Genomic DNA, 9,205 nt, shown 5'->3' on the forward strand with positions numbered 1-9,205 from the left:
AATGCACCCCACTCCAGTATTTTTGCCTGGGAAATCTCATGGACAGAGCCATGGTGGGTTATAGTTCATGTGGTCACAAAGAGTCAGACATGACTTAGGGACTGAATAGGCACCTTGGTTCTAGAGAAAAATCTGAGCAGTGAGTCAGAGAGGCTTCTCTTGGCAGTATTTTACCAAAAAAGTGACTGCAAAATAAGTTTCTTTTCAGAGTTTTGAAATAACAGCAGCATCCCATTTTTCATGAACATATCTGACTGATTCAAAACAAAATTAAAAAAAAATGATTTTTATGTGTCTTCAAGATATTTTTTAAAATTATTTTTTGCTTTCATTTATTAATAAAAAGTTAGAATACCAGTAATGTCGATCTTCCATCATTATTTATGACTATTTTCCTCTGGAAAATTCATATGATAAATAGCAAATTTCCCTTTCTTTCTCCTAGTGTATCTATTTTCCTTGTTATTAACCTGACCATAAACATAGCTCTGAAACTAAGCTAAATGCTAAATTTTATTCCTCAGCACCAAAGACTCAACAAAGAAAACAGACCCTCAAATCAAATTGCTTTTCAGTACTACAAGGGATATTCAAGTCAATCTTCAAGCTTCTAATAGTTCTTTCAAACATCCTAAAGAATCATTTGAAACTTGTTCAGTCAGTCAGTTCAGTCACTCATTTGTGTCCAAGTCTTTGCAACCCCATAAATCACGGCACGCCAGGCCTCCCTGTCCATCACCAACTCCTGGAGTTTACTCAAACTCATGTCCATCCAGTCGGTGATGCCAATTAGCCATCTCATCCTCTGTCGTCCCCTTCTCCTCCTGCCCCCAATCCCTCCCAGCATCAGGGTCTTTTCCAATGAGTCAACTCTACATGAGGTGGCCAAAGTATTGGAGTTTCAGCTTTAGCATCAGTCCTTCCAATGCACACCCAGGACTGATCTCTTTTAGGATGGACTGGTTGGATCTCCTCGCAGCCCAAGGGACTCTCAAGAGTCTTCTCCAACACCACAGTTCAAAAGCATCAATTTTTTGGTGCTCAGCTTTCTTCACAGTCCAACTCTCACATTCATACATGACCACTGGAAAAACCATAGCCTTGAATAGATGGAGCTTTGTTGGCAAAGTAATGTCTCTGGTTTTTAATATGCTATCTAGGTTGATCATAACTTTCCTTCCAAGGAGTAAGCATCTTTTAATTTCATGGCTGCAGTCACCATCTGCAGTGATTTTGGAGCCCAAAAAAGTAAAGTCTGACACTGTTTCCCCATCTATTTCCCATGAAGTATTGGGACCAGATGCCATGATCTTAGTTTTCTGAATGCTGAGCTTTAAGCCAACTTTTTCACTCTCCTCTTTCACTTTCATCAAGAGGCTTTTTAGTTCCTCTTCACTTTCTGCCATAAGGGTGGTGTCATCTGCATATTTGTTAGTTCATCACAATTGAAAAAAAATGATAGGAAGAAAACTCTTAAGGCAACAGGAAGCTTTTAGAAGTGAGGTACTGTTGAAGCATTGTTACTAATTTGAGTCATTGTAGTAATAATATTGAAGCTGTTCAGAATCAGAGAGAGGCATTTAAGGCCAAAATTGATAAAAAGTATTTTGTTAAGGCTGTTATTCAAGGCTTTTCACCTGGACAATATTTATTGTATAAAATATATTACTAAAAATTGGTATCTCATCTTTGGTAGAATATTATTTTAAAATATCTGTTGCCATATATATTATTAAAGCAATTGGCTCCTAAGAAAAGAATAGATTTTGTTCTGCAGTCTTTTCTTAAATTTGAGTATTAACACCTTGATTAATCCCAAATCTCCATGAATGATTCTCATGAATAATGGCATCCTTGGTTCCTTTAAAATGAGGATTCTAAAGCAATTCTCCAAATTTAAAAATACTCCAGATTCAAACTCTGAGTGGATTGCGCAGCAGAGGTTAAAACTTGGACTTGATCTCCAGTCTTTTCTTTGCCTGTTCTACATTGCTGTATCCTCTCCAAATTCCCCCAAGAACTTAGAGAAGCTGGGGGAAGTAGCATGACTCAAAGATACAGGCAGGTCTCCCATATGGGATCCATAGAATGGACCCACAAATCAGTGGACAGTTTCCATTTCAAATTCAGTTCTAAAAAGGAAAAGGCAAAGCTGAAAGGGGAAGGAAACATCTTGTGTTAAACTCATTTGTTTGGATTTGCAGGGCAGGTTTCTTCATTTGTCCAGATGCAGTCTTTACTTCTTACAGGTTGTTCTGCTGTGGAATTGTTTCGGCCTTCACAGAAATGCTCAGGCTCCTGACAGGGGCAGATGATCGCCTCTCTAGAAGGTCTCTCTACTGGTAGCAGCCTGTGGCTACCACAGTGGTTTTTAAAATCTTGCCATCCCTATCTTTTGATTTTGTAATGCTGCTCTGGGTACTCAGTCCCCAGGTACTCCTCTCCTTGCCTGGATGCTTGCTTCCTTATTATTATCACTGATCTGTTGCCGACCATGACCTTACCTTAAACTCTGATGCAGATGTGTCCTGATTTCTAAGGTGGGTACTTGATACTTTATTTTTCTCCCTGCATATAATTTATCTGAGTACCTGGATTCTACCTTAACTAATGATTTCCTGGAATTATTCCACTCTGAAATCTGTCCCACCCAAGCTCTAGCTTTCACTGTAGGTTACCTGTTCTTTGTTTCCTATCTTGTCTACTTACCTTCCCGTTTCAGGGCAAATATTTACCAAAACCTATGGAAAGCACTTCTGGATTCCATAACAACACTGCTTCCCTCTTTATTGAGAAGCCCTGAATAAATATTTCTTTGCCTTGTAGTTGGTCCAAGGCTGCTTGTCAATATAATGATATTATATATATAAAAAATTAGAGTACAGAAGAGTAAATGTTTGGGTTTGTTGCCAAAGTCTTCTAGTCTCTTTCAGCTGAGAAATACAACATTAGTTTAGATATGGTGGGTGTGAATTGCTTTGAAACTGAAGAAAAATATATAAATTTCTGAAAAAAATATTTTGTAATTGGGTAGTAGTAATATTGCTGTGTAAAAACAGGTGCCAACCAAAAAGCCTAGCTTTGAAGGAAAGCTTCTTAGTTGAGTTATGAGACAGCTGGAGAGCCACAAAATAGATATGGATCCCTAAGCCCCGCAGGAAAAACAACTTTAATCAGGGCCTGACACTTTGGGTGATTGTAACGAAGTCCCTCGGTATGTGTAAGCCCTGTATCAAATGGGACCAATTGACTATTGACAAGCGTTACATTAGTGCAAAACTGGATGAAAAACTGGCTGCTGCCCTGCACAACTCCAGTAATGAGAAATGAGGTTCTTGTGAAAGAAAGGGACTTGGTTTGTTTTCAAAAAACATATGTACACTGGACCAAGTGTTACCGCTGGTGGACTCAAATTCCTCTCGGCCCAGCCTTTAGATACTGCAGTGGCGTTTAGTGCTGTCTTTCCAAGGCTCTCCCTGTGACAGGCCTGTTGGACTCCTTAAATTGATTCCATGGCTCGGAACACCAGTAGCTCATGCTGGCAGTCTGACCCGGGAGAGGGGGGCATCATCCTGCCCTGAATGCCCCTAAATGGATTTTATAAGGGAGTGGTGCATTCCATGCTTCTAAGTGCAGTGAAGCATGTTTTTAGCGCTTTTCACAGATCATAAATTAATTTGAAATGAACCTTTCTCCTCCCACAAAATATAATACCAGAGAAGAATGGTCATCATGGTTTTTATGCAGCATAGGGCTTGAAGGGGGAAAAGTCATTTTCTCCTACATTTGTTGATGGGACACGTGACAGGTGCCAAATGCTAGGCTTTCCACAAATGCATAGCATGTGTGTCCAATTCAAAATAATTTGTAGTTTGGGGTAGATTCTCCACACCTTCATCTCTGAACCTGAAACAGTGGAAAGAGCCATGGCTATTCCCATCCAAAGATGGGTGTTATGCAAAGTCGCCACTGATGTCTCAGGAATCCCAAAAGTCCTATCTTGACTGTTTCTGTATCGCATATATGAATGATTATCCTTGGTAATTATTCTGGAAAAGATAAGAAAGAGCAAGTAGCACATGCAGCCCTATTTTACTATTGTGTGTGGGTATTTGGTAAACAATAAAATAAAGCAATATGCTTTTTGGTAATACTCTGAGGAAGAAAACATGAAACCGTCTTTTAGAACTTAATGTTCAGAGTGCTTTGTTAACTTGTGTGGAACACCTGCTCTCTTACATACAACAAAAATTTACTAAATTGATTATACTAAAATTGGTTGATCTCATTAGTTTTCTTACTTTCTTTTGCTTTAGTATATAGTAGAGGCCACAGGAAGCAATATTTGATTAATTGTACAATGATTGAAAGTGATTGTGGGTCAGAGAGTAGACAACACTGAAGTGAAAAAGAAGGGCAAAAGAAAAGCAGAAAGGAGATGTTCTGTTAATAGTCAGTATCTGGGAAACTCAATATCAACTCTGTTGTCAATGTTTTTTTTTTTTTCCCCCCTGCCTAGATCCTCTCCTGATTTCCAGAACTACACATCTAACTGTCTAGAGATTACTCCTATATTTCATGGGTGCCTAAATTCAGTGTCCAAACTGAACTGCTCATTTTTCCTCCAAAAATGTTCATCCTCTCACAGTCCCTGTCTTAGGAATGACACCATCGTTCTACAAAAGATAGACACTTAAGAGTCATCTGAAATTATTTTGTCCATTTTCATTCTCACTTAATAGCTATAGATGGTTTATAGAGTCTTAGCTCCCACATTCCCTACTCTTTTATAGCCAAGTCAACTGCTTTAGCAGTTCTTGCTTGGGTTACTAGCTGCTCTGGTTCCCTGGCTCTATCCTCTATCTCACTTAAATTTAGCCTTTAGCCCAGGGCCATTGCTTTTTAAATGCAAATGTGATTACATCACTTCCTTGATTAAAATTCTGTGACAGCCCTTATTGCCCACAGGATAAATTTAGCACCCCAAATTCTTCATGATCTAGCTGTGCTTGCTTCTTTAATCCTATTTCCTACCACTATTCTCTGAGGTCCTTTCACTACATGAAGAGCAATTTTTCTGTATGTATAGTTTTATTTCATACTTCCACGTTGCTGGGAACACCTTGTAACCTTTAGAACCTGGTTTGGAATCTGGGAAGCCCTCCATTACTTCTTAGATCAAATTATGTTTTTTCTCCCGCCCTCCTAGTATCCTGTGCATAATATTGATATTGTATCCATCCGATTAGTTTAACTGCTGGTTTCTCCCTTATTTATTCTGAGCTCTTTAGGGTCAGTAATAGTGCTTTATGTATTTTTGTATACCCTGTGCAGCACAGCCCTTGATATATGATAGGTATTCAATGTGTATTTGTTGAATCAACATGTGTATGCAACGGTAAAAAGCAGAACTTGATCTGGTTGGTGGTTGAGGAGGTACCCTTTGGAGAGATGATCTCTATTGTTTTGGGGGATTTGGCAATGTATAGACATAAGAACTGAAAGAGGATTTGATCTTAATTCAGATTTGATTTGTTGGACTTCTGTTACATATTGATCCTAAGAAAGCCAGCAGGAATTTACAATTGGAGAGTACTATAGGGCATAGAAGTAGTAACACTTATATGAAAAACTGAAGAAAGACAAATTCCTCTCTCTCTTTCTACCTTTTCTTCCTAGCTTCTTGCAAAAGAGATATAAAATAAATATATTAGAATATATATATATATATTTTATTTTTAAGGTGACTGTGTGAATATAAGTGTATGTTTATATTTGTCTACATATATAACTAAAAATTTTTAAAAATGTGGTATACACCTCCCAGAATATTGGAAATAAAAGCAAAAATAAACAAATGGAACCTAATTAAACTTAAAAGCTTTTGCACAACAAAGGAAACTATAAGCAAGGTGGAAAGACAGCCTTCAGAATGGGAGAAAATAATAGCAAATGAAGAAACAGACAAATGATTAATCTCAAAAATGTACAAGGAACTCCTGCAGCTCAATTCCAGAAAAATAAATGACCCAATAAAAAAAATGGGCCAAAGATCTAAACAGACATTTCTCCAAAGAAGACATACAGATGGCTAACAAACACATAAAAAGATGCTCAACATCACTCATTATTAGAGAAATGCAAATCAAAACCACAATGAGGTACCATTACACGCCAGTCAGGATGGCTGCTGTCCAAAAGTCTACAAGCAATAAATGCTGGAGAGGGTGTGGAGAAAAGGGAACCCTCTTACACTGTTGGTGGGAATGCAAACTAGTACAGCCACTATGGAGAACAGTGTGGAGATTCCTTAAAAAACTGGAAATAGAACTGCCATGTGACCCAGCAATCCCACTTCTGGGCATACACACCAAGGAAACCAGATCTGAAAGAGACACGTGCACCCCAATGTTCATCGCAGCACTGTTTATAATAGCCAGGACATGGAAGCAACCTAGATGCCCATCAGCAGATGAATGGATAAGAAAGCTGTGGTACATATACAATGGAATATTACTCAGCCATTAAAAAGAATATATTTGAATCAATTCTAATGAGATGGATAAAACTGGAGCCCATTATACAGAGTGAAGTAAGCCAGAAAGATAAACACCAATACAGTATACGAACACATATATATGGAACTTAGAAAGATGGTAACGAAAACCCTACATGTAAGACAGAAAAAGAGACACAGATGTACAGAACAGACTTTTGGACTCTATGGGAGAAGACGAGGGTGGGATGATCTGAGAGAACAGCATCAAAACATGTATATTATCAAGTGTGAAACAGATCTCCAGCCCAGGTTGGATGCATGAGACAAGTGCTTGGGGCTGGTGCACTGGGACGACCCAGAGGGATGGGATAGGGAGAGAGGTGGGAGGGGGGTTCAGGTTGGAGGAACACATGTAAATCCATGGCTGATTCATGTCAATGTATGGCAAAAACCACTACAATATTGTAAAGTAATTAGCCTCCAACTAATAAAAATAAATGGAAGAAAAATGTGGTATAATCCTTTTTGTTGAACATTATATGTTGATGTGGGTAGTGATCAGAAAAAGGAAATTTGGGGCAGGGGATGGAGAAGGGAAATCAAGTAATGGTAATGCTAGAATATATATTTTGAGAGTGGGCCTCCGGGAGAGGAAAAAGCAGGAACAGAGCACATGGGTCTTCAGGCTTTCATTCTTCTGCCGGTCAGTTGGGGGAGTGGTGGATACAAAAGTTGACGGTGTCTGGGCTGAGTGTGCCTTGGTCCCGCAGGCTCGGTGTGGAGGTACCATGGACAGAGCTAAGGCTGCATCCCTCTGGGTTAGGGAGAATACTAACAAACTACCCTTGCTATAGGAGGAACATACTTTTTTTTTTTTTCTTTCAAATCATACTGAACTAATTATGAGCATGAGAATTACCAAAAACTTTTTGTCTAGTTCAGGTAGCTTCTGTTCATACTCTGGAGCTTTAGCAGGGCTGAGAATTCGGCAGTCAACATGTTAGATATCCATTCCACTGTGAGCCCAATCTTGGTTCTTTCTCAGAGAGAATGCATTTAGGGAAGAAAATATAGCCAATGACTTCTGCAGTGAGGAATTCATTAAAAGCTGGCTGATACTGCTGGGAATTTGAAGGTATATATGCCTAAGTAAGGGGCTTCCTGGGCGGCTCTCGTGGTAAAGAACCCGCTTGCTAATGCAGGATACATCAGAGACATGGGTTCGAACCCTGGGTTGGGAAGATCCCCTGGAGGAGGGCATGATAACCCACTCCAATATTCTTGCCTGGAGAATCTCATGAACAGAAGAGCCTGGCAGACTACATAGGATCCATAGGGTTGCAAAGAGTCGGACACAACTGAAGCGACTTACACATGCATGCATGCCTAAGTAAAGTGATGAGTAGGTTATCCTTTGTGGGACTTCTCACTCTGGTGTGTAAATATAAGTTGTTATGTTGATTGTTTTCACAATGTGGCAGTTGTGAAATAACCAGTTCCTGTGTTTCAAGCACTAGTTCAGGTACTTTAATTTACTCCTAATCACAATCTGTCAAGGGTTTATCATCTTGATTTTACCATAGAAGAAGCTGGGCTTCCCAGCCATTAAGTGTAGAGCTGGGTTCAGCCCTGAGTCTGGCTGACTAGGATCCTGTTCACATTCTTTTCTCTGCACTGCCTTCCTTGCATCACATCTTGGCTTGCAGCAGGAGAGTCAAACCTGACAGGAACTGTGAAAAGCCTGGAGTTTTCAGCCTGCTAGGCAAGCAGCAGTGCCATAGAGGGAAGTCACTGTGAGCCCTGTCATTTATTTCTGTCTACTTTAAATCTCTTATCTGTAGGGCAAAAAGCATTTACAAAGCTTTCAGAAAAATGCTTTGTGATTACCAGCACTAGGCGAGCAATGACTTGCCTGTTTTCCACAGATAGCTTCAAAATATGTCTTTTAGGGAGAATTATCAGCTTTCTCCCACTTAGGTTCATATATAAACACACTGATGAAAAAAAATGTTTTGGAAATCCCATAGTCCTGGGTGTGAACAGACTTTCTATTCTAGGTTGCATTGAATCAGATGAAAAAAAAATCTTGAAAAACAAAAATGAAGAGTAACTATTTAGTTGTAAATAGACAAATAAGAATTGTTACATCTTAGTAATAAATTCCTATTCTATGGTAATTCCTGTTAAGTAGAGGAATTCCGAGATGTAATTCTATTGGTATGAAGTATCAGGTGTTCCCTACAAAAGCACCATATTTTTTTTGAGGGGGAGTTTGAGAAAATGATAAGGACAGGGCTATTGGTTCATTCTCACTGAAAGCATACCCAGCCCTCTTGGTAGAATCTGCTTTGGTGATATTTTTGTCTTAGAAGAGAGAAAGAGGATGTTAGAATTACCATCCCCATTGGCCTGATTGGAGCTAAATTTTCATTGTTCTTTGTACTTTCTCCATTGTAGACTTCAGCTTTGGGAATAATTCTTAACAAATTGTACTACTGACCTTCTATAAGCAGGCCCCTTCTGCATGATTAAAAGATTTACAATTGCATGCACATGTGACAATTCATGAAACCCTACACACCTTAGACCCCTTGCTTTAACAAACCTTGTTGAAAGCACAGATCCAGAGATCCTTGCTGCTCTCCAGGGGGACCTTAGGAGCCTTCTGGCCTGGAGCTCAGGTCCTGCCACAGCTGCTATGCTAGT

The sequence above is a fragment of the Cervus canadensis genome, chromosome 14, assembly GCF_019320065.1.
Source record: "Cervus canadensis isolate Bull #8, Minnesota chromosome 14, ASM1932006v1, whole genome shotgun sequence".
NCBI classification, from domain to species: Eukaryota; Metazoa; Chordata; class Mammalia; order Artiodactyla; family Cervidae; genus Cervus; species Cervus canadensis.